At 42.5% G+C, this 16,512-nt stretch overlaps 1 protein-coding gene across 5 annotated transcripts in view; it reads left to right on the forward strand.

Annotated features, from left to right (window-relative positions):
* Positions 1-5,055: 5,055 nt before the first annotated feature.
* Positions 5,056-16,512, forward strand: part of LOC118668364 (myelin associated oligodendrocyte basic protein) — a 31,940-nt gene continuing 20,483 nt past the window's right edge. For 3 of the 5 annotated variants that reach the window (XR_004971635.1, XM_036333234.1, XM_036333235.1), the window contains exons 1-2: positions 5,056-7,111; positions 10,912-11,002. The gene's annotated coding sequence lies outside the window, so the exon portion shown is untranslated. Of the gene's footprint in view, positions 7,112-7,555; positions 9,679-10,911; positions 11,003-16,512 lie in introns of those variants that run through there. The other 2 variants (XR_004971637.1, XR_004971636.1) reach the window with 2 other exon arrangements.

Genomic DNA, 16,512 nt, shown 5'->3' on the forward strand with positions numbered 1-16,512 from the left:
GTTAAGCCTGTAAAGACCAGCTGGCCAAAGGGCTACTTTGCTCAGCATCTGAACCGAACTATATAGTTCGTCAGTATCCAGATGGACAGTCTCAGTTGTGCATGTAGCAGGGTTCTTTACTGGACCCATCCTTACACCACTTGGCCTCCAGGAGGGGTGGCGTACCTTCTCAGGGACAGACTAAGGACTACCCCTCCGTAGAGGTTTCATCTCTTGACGGGTCTCATGTCATAGGACCCAACAGGGTTTGCAATTACTGTGACAGAGGGCTGGTACTGCTGCTCTCCATTGGTAGTTACTGAAACTAGGTTAAAAAAAAAATAAGGATTTCCTCCCTAATTTTGTATATAAAAATTTTTTCATAAAAATAGACTGCCTAGTTATGTTGAACATTGCAATTCACTGAAATTTACTGAGAAAAAAACCCAAATTAACCAATATCAAATATTGACATGAAAATACCATACACTATCACCTCCATAGTAGATTCCTGAAATAGACTTTCAACCAAACCTGGCCAGCGTGGCTCAGTGGCTGAGCACTGACCTGAGGTTAGTTTGATTCCTGGTCAGGGCATATGCCTGGGTTGCGGGCTGGATCCCCAGTGTGGGGCCTGCAGTGGGCAGCCAGGTCAGGATACTCTCATCATTGATGTTTCTGTCCCTCTCCCTCTCTGAAATAAATAAAAAATACATTTTTGAAAAGAGAAAATTGTGCTTGATCATTAATTCAAATCTATTAACTCAAATGGCCACAGATTACCTAGGATCTGTGATTTTCTCAAGGCATTTTCTTAAACCACCAGACAGAATGGTAGATGCGTGGCTGTTGGTGAGCACAGAATTAAAGGCAGTTCTCTTTTCTGTTAATGTCGGGTCTCTGCTTATTTCCTGTCTCTGTATTGATAGCGGTGCTTAGACTCGGGGCTCCCCATTGCGATGTGCTGACCTCTGACCAAGGTCCCCTTGACCAACTTTAGTCAGGAGGCCTCTACCTTGGGACGTCTGCCTGTCTTTGTATCATCCCATTTGAACAAGAATCTAGTTGAGTCATTTTAGCAAGAATGCCCCACCCTTGATATCTAATTGAATCTCCCCCCCCCCCCCCATCCTCTCCACCCCCATAGTGATGTCTGCTCAGTTGGGCCTGACTCAGCAAGAATCCTATCAAGTGGGTTTGGCCAGAACACGCCCCCCCCCCCCCCCCCCCATATTTCCTCTCAGTAATTTTCCATTCACCAAGTCCCTCAACCTGCTCCTGGGCTGTAAATCCCCACTTTCCTATGTTGTCTTTGGAACCGAGCCCAGTGTTACACTGAAGTCTCTTTTTCTCCTGCAGTGGTTCTCAACCTTCTGGCCCTTTAAATACAGTTCCTCGTTGTGACCCAACCATAAAATTATTTTCATTGCTACTTCATAACTGTAATGTTGCTACTGTTATGAATTGTAATGTAAATATCTGATATGCAGGATGGTCTAGGCGACCCCTGTGAAAGGGTCGTTCGACCGCCAAGGGGGTCGCGACCCACAGGTTGAGAACCGCTGTCTATTGCAACAGCTGAATAAAATCTGTCTTTAACCCTTTAATTACTGTTCAGCTCTGGTTTTCTTTAACACAGTACACTGATCCATTCTTGTTCTGAATCTCTATTTTTGCTAGAATCCTTGAATTTTGCTACCCTGTGCCCACCCTTTCCTTCTCTAATAGTAATGATACAAGGGGTAAAATCCACGAATTGGGCTCAGAAAGTTGAATAGGAGAAGCATGTCACCTTAAGAGTGAGTGTTTTTTTGTGTGTGTGTGTGTTTTTTAATCCTCACCCGAGGATATTTTTCCATTGATTTTTAGAGAGAAAGACAGAAGCATCGATGTGAGAGAAAATCGATTGGTTGCCTCTTGCCCGAGCCTGGGCCAGGGAGGAGCCTGCAAATGTAGTACGTGCCCTTGACCAGAATAGAACCTGGGATCCTTCGGGCTACAGGCCAAAGCTCTATCCGCAGAGCCAAACTGGCTAGGGCAAGAGTGAGTTTTAACAGCAAGTTGGATAAAGCCCAGTCCCTTAATTAAGGACTATAATGTACATTATTCCGCAGGTCATTAGTGGCCAAACAATTCACAATTCTGACTGGGCGGAGGATAGGAGAGAGGAAGAGGAGAGGGAGAGGAGAGGGGAGAGAGTCTGGAGCTTGGGAACACAGAGGCTTTGTCTGAGCTGCTGGCAGCTCAGCTGGTGCTGTATTCTTCTATTTACCAAAGTTGGGGACTGTAGCTAAAAAGCTCTAAGATCAAGGTCAAAGTCTCGATGGAGACAGATCTGCTCTGAAAGTTAGGATTAAAGGACAAATGAAGACCCATTTAGGTTTGTTTCTTTCAGTTTTGATCAACCAATTCACTATATACCTTGAAATAATTAAATGGTCTTACAGCTATTCATAAAACTCATTTTTTTCCATATTTCTACAGGAAAAAAAATAGCATTTTTGTCATGAACCTGAAAATCTTTGGCTTGTTTTTTAAGTCTTTTAAATAAAAAAAAAAACAATTTTTACAACACATTGTGACACAAGGTTTTGTTAGCTAAACAACAATGCTCTAATTGTGGATGACTTCATGTACATTGAAGCTTTAGGGTGAAATAATAGAGATGTCCTTATCTCGTCAGAGTCTTTCCTAAGATAACGTCCCTCTATAAATGACCCACTCATTTCACACTTACCTTCACCAATCTCCATAACGATGTCATACCCTCCAGGCCTTTTTCTGCTTGAATCTTTCTACACTCATATGAAATAGTGTATGTTTCACTGTGAATGAGTACGGATTTATTTTTAAAGTAATGAAAATGTCAGAGAATTTGATAGTGGTGATGTTTCTACACCCTTAAATATATTTTAAAAGCTCTACATTTTATGCCTAATATTTTGAATTCTATAGTACGTGTATGTTATATTACAATAAAACAATTACTGTGTTTTTGGTTAAAAGTGGCAGGTGAACAACACATACTGTTTCTTCCAAAAATATGGAAAAACGATGCATCCACAATTTTGAGGGAGAATAATTTTCAATCTGGAATTCTATACCCAACAAGGCAATCAAATGTGAGGGTAGAATAAAGCAGCTTTCAGGTATGCAAGAACTAAAACAAAATTCACTTAACGCGTGCTCTTTCCAATGATGGCACTAGAGAGTGTACTTCAGAAAATGAGGGAGCAGACAAAAAATGAGAATGACATGGGATCCACGACATAGGTGATCCTTATGGCAAAAAAGTGCAGGGAAGTTTCAGTCCCGCACCAGACTTTGAGAGCAACCAGTCCAAAAGTCGAGCAAGAGAACAGATTACGAAGACAATAGAAGTAAACAGTTATTTGATAGATTGGAATATTTGAAAAATTGATAGTTATTTGACAAGTCTGTTGGAATATTTAAAAAAGTGAGAAATAAAACACTAAGCAAATTAAAATAAATGAAAGCAAAATAGAACAATTATTAACTCCAGGAAAAACAAATTTATATAAAGAAATGCAGTTATCATAATTGATTACAAAGTTGTGTAGGAAAGATATTTACTTATTGATAATAATATAAATATTGACAGGTATAACTACATTCAGTTGGTAAGGGGAGAGGGAGAGAAAGGAGGAGAGTGTAAGAAAATTAAACCTCAATTGGGAGCCAATAGTCTATAATAAGCAAGCATATATGTAGCTGTTTGAATTTTTAACAGTATGGAAATGAATAGAGAAAAATAGCTAAAATTTGTTGAACGTGTTGCCTTTGGTGAGTGGGATTATGGAGTGGGATGAAGTGCAAAAGGGACTATTGTTTCTCATAAGCTTTTTGATGCATTATAACTTTGTGCAAATATTTTGATAAATACTCATCAAAATGAATTAAAAAAGTAGTTACAGTAACTGATGTATTCGTTTGCTAGGGCTGCCATTACATAGTACCACATAGTATCACTGAGTGGCTTAAACAGCAGTTCTCCAGGCTGGAAGTCCAAGCAGAAGATGTCAGCAGGTTGGTTCCTCTGGAGGGCTGGAGAGAAGGTACGTCCCAGGTGACTCTCGTTGGCTTGTAAATGACCATCGCCTCCATGTGTCTTCACATTGACTCCCCTCCATGAATGTCTCTGTATCCAATGTCTTCTTTTTAAAAAACATTATATTTTATTGATTTCACAGAGGAAGGGAGAGGGAGAGAGATAGAAACATCAGTGATGAGAGAGAATCACTGATTGGCTGCCTTCTGCACACCCCCTACTGGGGATCAAGCCCACAACCCAGGCATGTGCCCTTGGCTGGAATCAAACCTGAGACCCTCCAGTCCGCAGGCAGATGCTCTATCCACTGATCCAAACCGGCTAGGGCCAATGTCTTTTTTTTTTATAGGACATCAGTGACCCACCCTAACCTCATTTTCACTTGATTACCTTTGAAAAGGCCCATTTCTAAGTAAGGTCTGGGAGTTAGGTCTGCAGCCTGTGAATTTGGAGGGGGCACAATTCAGCCCATAACATGGGGGGATTGTCGGTGGCAGCCAGAGTTTCTGTGGAGAAATTATCTGTAACGTTAGCAAGTCATTTAATTTTGGCCACGAATCCACTTGAAGTTCTAGGAGGTGGTGCCCTCTGTGGAACACAAAGTTGCCATTCAAAGAAGTGCCCCTGACTCAGGTGTGGCTCCTACACTGTCTGTCTGGGACTGAGAACACCACTGCATGAGGGGCAAACACCCAAATTTAAATAGGAGTAAAGAGAGACGGCATAATGAGTGTTCTGTGGGAACTCCATACTTTGGTTGCATAAATTGTGCATCACTCCATATATCATGGAGTAGAAGGTCAAAGACAGGACTTGACAAGGTTTGCCAGTAAGGACGTTTGTTAGAAAGGTTTGAGAAGCAGAGGAGTCCTTTAGGGAAGAGGTTATCTCTATAATCTACCCACTCTATCTTGTACTTTTAAAATAATCTGAATTCACCAGAGAGAAAGGGGGTGGGGGAGGAGAAGAGGGTACAGAGGGGATAAATGGTGATGGAAGGGGATTTTACTTGGGTTGGTGAACACAATACAATATATAGTTGCTGTATTATGGAATTGTACACCTGAAACCTATGTAGTTTTATTAGTGTCATCCTAATAAATTCAGTTATAAAGTAAAATGCAAAAGAAAAGCCTGAAAAATAAAATGAAGTGCAAAAAAACCCCAACAAAACCTATTTAGACAACATCGCCAGTTGTTTTCTAAGTAGGAAATGTGTTCTTACAACTGTTTCACAAGCTTCTTTAGGGCCAGACCACAATAGCTAACATGGATGTAGCACTGTGTGCCAGGCACAGTTCCAACCAGTGTGACATCCTAACCGGCTTAGTGACTATCTCTGAGTCCTCCAGAGCCCGTGCTCTGAGCCACCTTGTTCTGCTCCCGAACCCTCACGCACATCCATGCAGTACAGGCAAAGTGCTGGCCTCACAGCAGGAGTGAACCAACCAGCAGACGTATGTACCTTGTTACACAGATCAAGAATGTTTAAGTAGCCATGAAGTTAGGGTGCAATGAGATTTACATGGTATGTTTTCAGTCTTCTTGGATCGCCTCCTCAAGATCCCCTAGGATGATTCTTTTCGCATTACTGTGACAAGAGCCTGGAAAGAAACTTTATGACAGTGTTGACATGTAAATCTCACTCTCATGCAAGGAGTTGTGGGAATTCAAGAGGCAAAGCTACTGTTGGTTGGATTAGTTTCAGAAATATCCTTTCATCTTTCAAATCATTAGTATGTAATTCTCCACATAGAATGAAATTTAGCAAAAGCACTGGTTGTAGGATTCATGACATTTATTTTATTTATTTATTTTTATTTCAGAGAAGAAGGGAGAGGGAGAGAGAGATTAAAACATGAATGATGAGAATCATGAATCAGCTGCCTCCTGCATGCCCCTACTAGGGTTCCAGCCTGCAACCCAGGCATGTGCCCTGACCGGAATTGAACCAGTCCCAGGTTCGATGGTCTATCCATTGAGCCAAACCAGGTAGGGTGGATCCATGACTTTTAACCGAGGGACAGTTACAGGATTCAATGGTGTAACCCCCAAACTCCAGGAAAATGATAAGAAAATGCCATGTCCAAGACTGAAGTCAATATTATGGGGTGTTCTGTTAATTAAATGAGGTTCTTAATTTACAGAAATCATCTATCATAGATATTTTTTAAAGTTTTCATGAATTTGAACGTAAATGGTAATTGTTATAGAATAATCCAGATCTAATCTCAGTAGTAACTACACTGAGGTACTCTTGCTAAATTGTGTGAGGGCATGCATGTATGCATGCTAGTCTTGGATGTGTGTATATATGCATGTTTGTGTATGTAGGGAGTGTTAGGGAGGGTGCGTGTTTACTCTGAGTAGAGTGTGGAAAGAGATTCCAAAGGCAGGGATTTGTCAGTGTGGTTCCAACTCTGTTCGTCGCTTGTGGGTTTGGCTTGTGGCATGTGCGGTGAGGTGTAGCGCGGTGGGAGCTGGGATGACTGCTGTGGTGGTGCCACGTTGGCAGAAGCATGTGTAGTTTGGTGGAGTGAGTTGGTGTGTGGTTTGATTTGGGGAAAGTGAGTATGGAGAGAGCCTTGGTGAGGGCGTTGGAATGGGGTGTGATGTAGGATGTGAGAGGTGGGAGACTGGGATATGAGAGTGTGGGGCTGACGTGTAGATATGGTTTGTGACTGTGTGTATGTGTGTGTTTGTGTGTAATGTGGTTGTAACTTAGCTTTTGTTTAGATTTTCTTTTGCCCTTTGTTTCAGTCTTTGTTTTGTCTTTGTTTGGCCTTTGTGTTGTCTTTGTTTCACTCTTTGTTTAAACTTTCTTTGGCTTTTGTTTGCTCTTTCTTTAGCCTTTTGTTGAAACTTTGTGTGGCCTTTTTGTAGTCTTTGTGTAGCTTTTGTTTTTAAGTGAATCTTGGCTGAGATTCCATCAAAAACACCTTGTGTAATGAAAAACCCGGATATATAATCCCTCCCTATATATTCCGCATGCATTGAGTAGCCTCATCCTCTCAGGCGCCTGGTACAGACGTGGAACCTGTTTCACACAACTGCTACCTGAAGGTAAGGGGATTCCGTTGGTTTTCATCTTACTTCATGTTGTACTTCATCTCCAGTGGCAAGTGCGCATTTGTGTGTGGGCCGTTTCACTGTGTCCCAGGGGAAACCTGGAATAGCTGCCAGGAGTGGGAGGGCATAAAAGGAGGGAGAACGCAAGCACAGAGGACACCGAGGCTATTCAGATGTGTGCAGAGGGCCCTCCTGGAATGTTCTGGCAACTGCCTGGAAATTGTCTGAGCCTGGGAAAGGGCTCTGGACCCTAACTCATTCCAGTCTAAAGCCCCCTGTTCCTTGAACAGCACTATTGGCTGCTTCTTTTTCTCTCCTTTTATAATTTATCATGATTTGAAATGAGTTTTCCTTATCTAGGAACAACGCTTTCCTTCATACAGCCGGTTTTATGTGTGTGTGTGGGGGGGGTGGGTGGGAAGGGGATGGACAGCACAGCCCCAATCTTGGAAGAACATTGTTTCCTAGAAAACTTAAATGGAAAGACATCCGTGCTTTGTCTTGAGCAGAATTTCAGAAATCACAGAGGTGTTTCTTTTTATTTTCAGTTTTGTGGTTGATAGAAAAAGGAAAAGATTATGTGTCAGGGGAATAACGTTATAAACTTGGCTAAAGTTCTAGGAAGAACATGGGGAAAAGAATTTTTAATGCTACATGAATAAATCCAGGAGGCACAAAACAGACTATTGTCAGATGTGCAGCTATGCTATTTTATGTTTATTCCGAAGAGCAGGAGAATGCCTTGGTGAGTGGATTATAAAAATTACTTCATGTTTACAGAAAAATCACAAGCAGTACAAAAATTCAGATTACTCAAATGCTGACAGGTTACTACATTTGCTTTATTATCCTTTCTTTCTCTGTATACACATATACATATTTCTTTCTGAGCCATTTGAAATTAAATTACAGATGTGAACAAAATAAAAAAATTAACATGGAGAAAATACTATTATCTACTCTGCACACAACTAGATTTCACCAGTTATCCCAGAAGTCAGTCCAGGATCATGCATCCCCTTTAGTGACCATGTCCTTTAGTCTCCATTACTTTGGAACAGTACCCAAGACAGTCATTCTCTTTCATGCCTCGACTAGTTATTATTTTGAGGAGTTATTATTATTATTATTATTATTATTATTATTATTTTGATAATCCTCACCTGAGGATTTTAGAGTGGAAGACATTGATATGAGAGAGACACACTGACTGGTTGTCTCCCACACGTACCCTGACTACCAGGGCTGGGGTCAAATCTGCAACCCACGTAGGTACCTTCCTTTGACCAGGAATCAAACCTGGACCCTCAGGTGGACCCCTGGGGTGCACGGGCCAATGCTCTACACTGGCCAGGGCAAGGAGTTATTTTGTTAAATGTCCCTCACTTGGGGTTTGGTCTGATGTTTTCTCATGATTAGGTCCAGGTTATGAAGTTTGGAAGGACTATGCTTGCATTATAGATCATAAATATACAAAGTCACACTTAAATCCGATTGTACAAATTTTTAATTCAAGATGTTGTTTATCTAGTGGTTAGTAGGATTTTAAATGAGTACCTAAAATTACAAGAAAGTGAAAAAAATTAAAAATCCAGGGCTTTTTTTCTGATAATTCCCAATATTCACCAAAGTGTGTAAGTGCTGTCCCTTACTTATAAATAGTAATTATAATGATGTGTACATGAACTTGATAGGTGTATGGTGAGGTATTTAATTTAGATTCTTTGTGTGTGTTGGATTCATGTCTGCTGCTCTGTGAGTATGAGTGTCATAAATGTGATCATTTCTTTCTAAGCAAAACCCTCTGCTGAAAACAGATACAGTTCAATAAGAGCTGTCCTGACGAGCCGCTCCGGGCTCGCTGGCCGCCTTCAGCACGCTGACAGGGTGTCTGGTAAAAGGAACTTTCATTTGTTTGCTCGTAAGTGGGAAAACTGTTCAGAGGTGGCTGGCAGTTTTATTATTCTTAAAATAGATTCTTTAGATACAAAAATATAAAGCACCCCCCCCCAAAAAAAACTCTGATGTTATCATAAATCTGAGTGAGGGGGAGTTGATTAATTTGTTATATGATCTTTGTAGTTAAGTGAATGTATTATGGCTTTCACAGGACTATTCCCTGGATTAGGTAGATAAATATATTTTTTCTAAATATGAAATTAGGTTATAACTTTGGGATTCTGCAAATGGTGCTATTTAATGTTGAGGAACCCAGCTTTTGAGAAAATGTAGCATCAGCTGTTATAATTGCCTTATCTGAGCTGTAAAAGTCATCCTGGAGTTGGAGAAAGTGTTTTCTACTTGAAGGATTATGTGTTCCTGTGATGAGCCATCCTGGGGTGGAAAATAAGGGCCTCCTCACACTTAGTCAAAAAAATTGGGGTCAGGACATGGAAGGCTTGCAGGCCAGGAGAGTCTTGTGGCTGGGAGTTGAGTTGCTTTCCACAGTCTGAAGACTGCCAACCCGAGGATTAGGTACCATCGCATGGACTCCAGGAGTGACGTCTTGTATGGCTGTGAAGGTCGCTCTGGATTCTGGTGCTTCTGTTACAATGCATTAGGTAAAACCTGGTGTTAACTGTGGTTAAGGGACCAATATATTTTAAAATGTACCTGGGATTTTGTTTTTGTCTAGGTTTGGTGAGGCCAGCAAATCAGATGACTGCCATTGAAAAGATAGTTTGTTACCCTGGCTGGTGTGGCTCCTGTGCACCGAAAGGTTGCCGGTTCTATGGTTCGATTCCAGGTCAGGGCCCAGGTTGTGCACTCGATCCCTGGTAGGGAGTGTGCAGGAGGAAGCCAATAGATGTTTCACGCTCATACTGATGTTTCTCTAAACTGTCTCTCAAAAAAAAAAATTTTTTTTTAAATGAAAAGTTAGTTTGTTATTCACAGTTCCCAAGAGGAGAGGGCATGCCAGACCATGGAGGGCTAGATGGGGAAGCACTAGAGTCTGCCAGGAGCCAGAAGGGGCTGGAAGGCATGAGCAAGAGACTTTATTGTACCTTTGTACAGGTATGAATGAGCCAGGCAGGGTAAGCAGGGTAAGCAGGTTTAGGATGGGCAAGTTTAAATAAGTTCAGTGGGGGACTCTGGAGTGTAGAGTTGACCTGAGTCATCTGGTACTTGGCTCTGGGATGATTAGGATAGAGGAATTATGGCTCAATCTGTGACAGTTTGTTTGTTTTTTTTAATATATTTTATTGATTTTTTTACAGAGAGAAAGGGAGAGGGATAGAGAGTTAGAAACATCGGTAAGAGAGAAACATCCATCAGCTGCCTCCTGCACACCCCCTACTTGGCCCGCAACCAAGGTACATGCCCTTGACTGGAATCGAACCTGGGACCCATCAGTCGCCAGGCTGATGCTCTATCCACTGAGCCAAACCAGTCAGGGCAATCTGTGACAGTTTGATAAAAAACAAAAATGGTAGTTGGTGTGCTTAGGCTCTGGATTGGTTAGTTTGCATATAAAAGGCACTCTGAACAGGGGAGTCCTTTGCTGTGTCTAAGAATTAATTAGCCTTGAGAGGGGCAGTCTCTCCAGGAACAGCAAGGCCCCAGATGCCAGAGCATCAAGATACAGGAAATAGAAGAATATAGTTAATCCCTAGTTAGAGTCCACATGTGGCAGGAATGGGCATAGGGGAAAGAGAGCAGCGTTTGACTCGGGAGCAACAGCATTTAAAAGTCAGGAATCGGATGCAGAATGTGAGAGGGAAGCTCTGTGCACAACGCACTCGAATTGACTACAACCTGAGTAACCAGAACACATTCTGCTGCTTCACTTTTAGGAAAAGAAAAAAAAAGAAGAAGAAGCAAATGATACCAAGACAAGCTCATAACAGAGACCTAATCACCAGATGTGTACGGATGAAAATACAGGTACCAGTGAATCTCTTACACTCTTTTGGACCTGACGTAGATTACTGTATAATGATCATTAGTTCAGAAAGTTCAAGTCGAGTGCTCAGCAAAAGACTGAGCAATCCAATTTTTAATAAGAGTTAAACACTTTAAAAAACTATTCCAGGTGTTTCTAGGTTTGGGTAGTAGAAATTTTGGGGGAAAAACCCTATGTCTGTGCATTAAGACACTATGACCTAAGCCACCATTTGTCTACCTTTATCAAACCCATGTACTGTACACTCTGCCTCATCCATTCATTGGCACACTGTGGAGCTTGCCAGTACTTGAAACTGCCTCCTCTCTAATTCAAGTAGTGCAAACATCTAGGGTCTCATTCATGACCTTCCTTTCTTTCAACTTACTATGTTAGGCACCCTACTAAACTCTGGAAACCACTTACTTCCTAGCTTCCATGACTCTCTCCCCCTTCATTCTCAAACTCTGGCCTCAGTTGACTTAGTTTTTCTCTCCAAATCCTCAGCTCCTATTCCCGCCACAAACCCTCTAATCCAATTTCTCTTTTAAACATTCCATGGCAACAATTCTTGCTAAAGTCACCAATTACTTTCATGTCTCTTAATCTAATGTACTCTTTATATCCTCATATCACACCACCAGTGTCTCAGAATCTTTCTACGAAGTCGACTACTTCCTCTTTTGAAACACTCCTTCCCTTTGGCTCCCGTGCTCATATGTCCCAGTGTCCCTCCTTCCTCTCCGACTTTTCTCTTTATTCCTTGCCAATCACTCCTCCTCCACCTAGACTGTAAATGTGGGGGTGTCCTACGGCACAGTTATATCCTCTTCTCACCCAGCATTTTGCCACCAAGGCAATTCCATCCATCAAGGCTTCATTGCCACCTACACTCCAACAACTCTCAGATTCTATCTCCCGCCCGGACGTCTCCTCTGAACTTTCCACTTGACGTCTCCATCTAGATGCCCCTCTAACGCCTCAACTCCACTGCATCCAAAACTGAACTCATGATTGTGCTTCTTCCCCCAAACCTTCTCCTCCAGCAGATGCTTCCACTGCCCACCTGGTCACTCAAACTATATACCTTGGAGTCCCCCTTGACTCCTCCTCTGGTTTTTTTGAATAGATGGATAATTTCAATATAACATGGTAAATATAAAGATGGAGGTATATAAATTACAAAGATAAGTGGCCTTTTATCCAACCGAAGAAGTCTACAAATATAACTGCCATTGGATGACTCAGATAATGGCCTTGGACACAAAATAACGAAAGGGGTGGTCAGCAATCCAGTGCATATCTTAGCTTGTCTCTGGCCTGGTCTCTTCATCTCCCCGAGACTGATGCCCTTGGAGAGCCCACGGCAAAGTAATCAACCAGCCCAGCAGGTAATCCGGGTTCTTTCCCTTCGCCCCCTGCCCAGACTATGGGCCACACTGACCCTTAGGCTTTTCTATAAACAAATGCAAATCTGGACGATTGCTTGCCTCTCCTTTATCCAGGAAAAATTACCAGAGAGGATTTGTTTACTTACATGGGAGTACATTCAAAACCCCATCATTTTCATAGAGAAGGAGAAACACAATTCTTATTTTTAAAATCACAAACAGATTAAGAAAGACAAATGATTATAAAACTAAGCACACATTGAAAAATAATATTGTCTATGGAGAGAGCACTTACGTTAAAACCTTAATTCTTAAAATAACCATACTGAGAATCTACCCAAAGCCACCTGATTTCTACATACCACCCCAGAGGATTGCAAAGCTACTCAATTCAGTAAGGGTGGAGGGCACAGCAGAGCCCTGGGGATTCAGACAGAAGCCCTTCTCTTAAAGAGATCAAGCTGGGATCCCAGACATGCAGCCACACTCTTCCAGTGGGACATGCCCACCAATGGAAGTATATGCAAAAGTCACAAAGACAGCCCCAAAGTGGGTGCATCCTTTAATGAGGTGAGACCTCAGCTGGGTTGTTGAGGATGAATAGACGTTCACCACACAAGCAGGATGTTTCTGACCTATTACAGAGTGGGGTGGTTGTGAGAGATAAAGGGGCAAGGTGGACAGGAGGCGTCCTGTGGGCCATATTCACTAAGAAGCAAGGACTTTGCTCTGTAACTGGGGAGAGCCTCTGAAATTTTCGAGTAGGGGAAATGACAAACGAGACAAATCATACCTTTGGTTCCATTTCCTGGACCCATTTGCCCCATCTGTAGAAAATTTTGGAATTATTTATCCACATACCATTCTAGTGCAAATTCACATTCCATTAAGGTAAAAAACAATGTATTGTATAATTTTAGATGTAACAAAAACAATGTCATTAAAATTGCATTCAGAAAATTACTTCTTACATGTTTTTTTTTTTTTAACTATATTTTATTGATTTTTTACAGAGAGGAAGGGAGAGAGTTAGAGAGTCAGAAACATTGGTCAGCTGCCTCCTGCACATCTCCTACCGGGGATGTGCCCGCAACCCAGGCACATGCCCTTGACCGAATCTAACCCGGGACCCTTCAGTCCGCAGGCCGATGCTCTATCCACTGAGCCAAACCGGCTTCGGCGACTTCTTACATGTTTATCTGGCTTCACTATAACGAGCAAGGTTTCTATTCCTAAAAGACTTGCCAGATATATTGGCTGTGTGCGAAGGATGCCCACCTGGGGTCACACGTATTCCCTTTCTAGAAAAGCCCGAGTCAGGCAGTGTTTGCTCAGTCAGAACGGTCTTTCGCACAAGTCTGTGAGAGAGCTGACTGAGCAGTGTGGTCCTTGGACAGCTTTAATTTATCCTTGCTGCCGGAGCCAAAGAAAGCAGTGAGGGTGTTGTTTTGTCTCCCAAGGAGGTTGTCAACCCCAAGACAGTCAGGATCCTATTTTCACAGCCCCTGCAGGTCCTCAAATCAGTTTTGGGTTTTGACAAGACGCTGCTCTTTGGGGAAAAGCACCCTGATTCAAGTGAAGGGAAACTTTTGAACCCCTAATTTTTATTCCAAAAACAGCTCCTGGTCAGAGCATCCGTGTGCACTCCTCACTTGTTGGAAGTCGGAGGCATCCTTCTGACAGCCCAGGGCTTGCAGCCTGGATGGTTCACTGAACCCAGCTCCAGCCCAGTCCTTGTTAGCTGAACGCTGCTAACCACCCCCCCAACCCTAACCCTAACCCCCCCCCCCCCACTCCCCAACACACTGATTGGCAGCCTTTTCCCCATTCTTTGCTAATGTCATCCCCTCTTTTTTGGGCCAGTCGGAGTGGGCACGAATTGACATTTCTTTGCTTTTATTTCTCTTTCTTTTAATCTTACAGACTTAAGCCTATTGGTATATTATAACTGGCTTTTATAGATTCATCTTTTTCTATTATTTGCCTGTTTTTTTAAAAAATATAGTTTTTTTCTGTAAACATTCTGGTTATTAGCACCTTATATTTTTATATGTTCATATATTTTCTTCTCTACAGGTACAGCTCTTTTAACTTGCAGCTTTGTAGTATCTTCTGTTCTATTAAATCATCTTTGATTTGCTTCCCTCCTCTTCATGTCTACTGTTAGAAACCGCATAGTGTCAAGATTAGAAATAGTGACCAGTCTGCCTTGGTTGAGATCTTGGGGCCCCCACTTACTAGCTCTATGTCTTCAGCTTTCTCATGTGCAAAAACGGTGCTATTGTGAGGTTGTGAGGATTAAATGAATTGAATATGTGAAGTCTTTGAAATGTGTCTGGCTTGTATCTCCTGACATGTATTTGCTGTTATTATTCTAATTGGGGTCTTGGATCTATTCTCATTTTTGTCTCTCTTTTGAGTAGTTCATCTATTTTCCATTATAAAATGCCCCCTTGGAGAAATCCTGTTTGTTCTTCTTTCCTGCCTGCCATTAATCCATCTGCAAGCCCTGTTCATTGTTGGTCTTCCTGCCTAGCTCCTTGCTCATGTTATACTCTGGTCCTTAGCAATTTTGAGGCCTAGGCCAATGCTTCTACTACAGACCAGTCATCAGCACTAGATCCTCATAAGCATCTCAGCTTTAATATTTTCGACGCAAAGTGGATGTTCAATTAATATTTGTTGAATAAATGAATGTCCCACTAAACCCTCACTCCCCTCCCCCTATCTCCTCCATCTCAGTAAACTGCTCTATTAGGCATTTGCTCAGGACGAAAGCCTGGCTGTCTTCCTTGCCCTGTCCTTTCCAATGGACTCTACACCCAATCCATCCTTAAGTCTTACTTCCAAGATCCACCGTCACTGCCACTGCCCTAGGTGAATTTCCTATCCTCCCTCACTGGTCTTCTCGCTTCCACTTCTGCCTCCTGGTCTCCATTGCCAGAAGCCCGAGTGATCTTCCCGGAACATGAACAGGAAGATTTACCTCCTTTGGTCAAGACCTTTCCGTGCCTTCCCATTCTTCCTATTCACTAGCTCACCATCAAGGCCCTGGGCTGTCTGGCCCACATGATATTCAGCCGCGCCCCCTTCTGTGGTTTCCTCAGCATGTCAAGTCTCAGCGCCTTCTGTCTGCAATTCTCTCCTCCCCTACACCCGGGTGGTTCCCACGCATCCTTTAGGTCTCAAGTTAAATGTTTCTTCTTCCGGAACCCTCCCCTAGCCCCTCACTCCTAGCACCCAGGAGTTTAATCACACTTCAGTTAGACATTGACTACCTTGTTCATAATATGATCTGTTAGAGTCCCCTTCACTGTTCCCCAAGCTCCATGAGTACAGGCACCTACTTTGTCTTATTCACAATTGGCACTTAGTGGGCACTCAATAGTATTTGAATGAGTGGCTGGGTGTTACTATTGCATCTACCTTCCGTCTTTTTCTGTGTATATTTTTTGCATGTGTTACCTGGCCTGCACTGTCAGTGGGTCCACTGTGGTCCCAACTGTCTTAATAGCTCCCACCAACAATTCAGAGAGTCTTTGCCATCCTGGAAATTAGGCCTAAGATTGCTCGAAGTCTCCAGAGTATCAGTGTCTCATCTATTCAAGGCAGGGTCTCAGTGTGTGTCTCTCTCCTGCCGAGGCCACCCTGGCTTCTGTCCTAGACCCTCTGGAGGTGTCTGAGGAAGCTGGGAGCCCTCTTGATGTGGTCAGCCTCTGACTCTCAACTGGCTGCAGCTGGACCCTGGAGTTGATGACATACAAGGAATAGTCTAGCCCTAGCTGGATTAGCTCAGTGGACTGAAGGGTCCCAGGTTTGATTCTGGTCAACGGCACATGCCCGGGTTGCAAGCTCAATACTCAGTAGGTGGTGTGCAGGAGGCAGCCAATCAATGATTCTCTCTCATCATTGATGTTTCCAACTCACTCTCCCTCTCCCTTCCTCTCTGAAATCGATAAAAAAAATACTAAAAAAAGAAATAGTCTAGCTTCCTGCTGCCTTCACTTGATATTACAGAAATATTTTCTTATGTCAGCATAATCTCTTCATAAGCATCTTTAAAAATGGCTGCCTAATATTGTTCTTCAAATAGCTATCTAATATTTCCATAATTAAATCAA

The sequence above is a fragment of the Myotis myotis genome, unplaced genomic scaffold (assembly GCF_014108235.1).
Source record: "Myotis myotis isolate mMyoMyo1 unplaced genomic scaffold, mMyoMyo1.p scaffold_m19_p_13, whole genome shotgun sequence".
Taxonomy (NCBI): Eukaryota; Metazoa; Chordata; class Mammalia; order Chiroptera; family Vespertilionidae; genus Myotis; species Myotis myotis.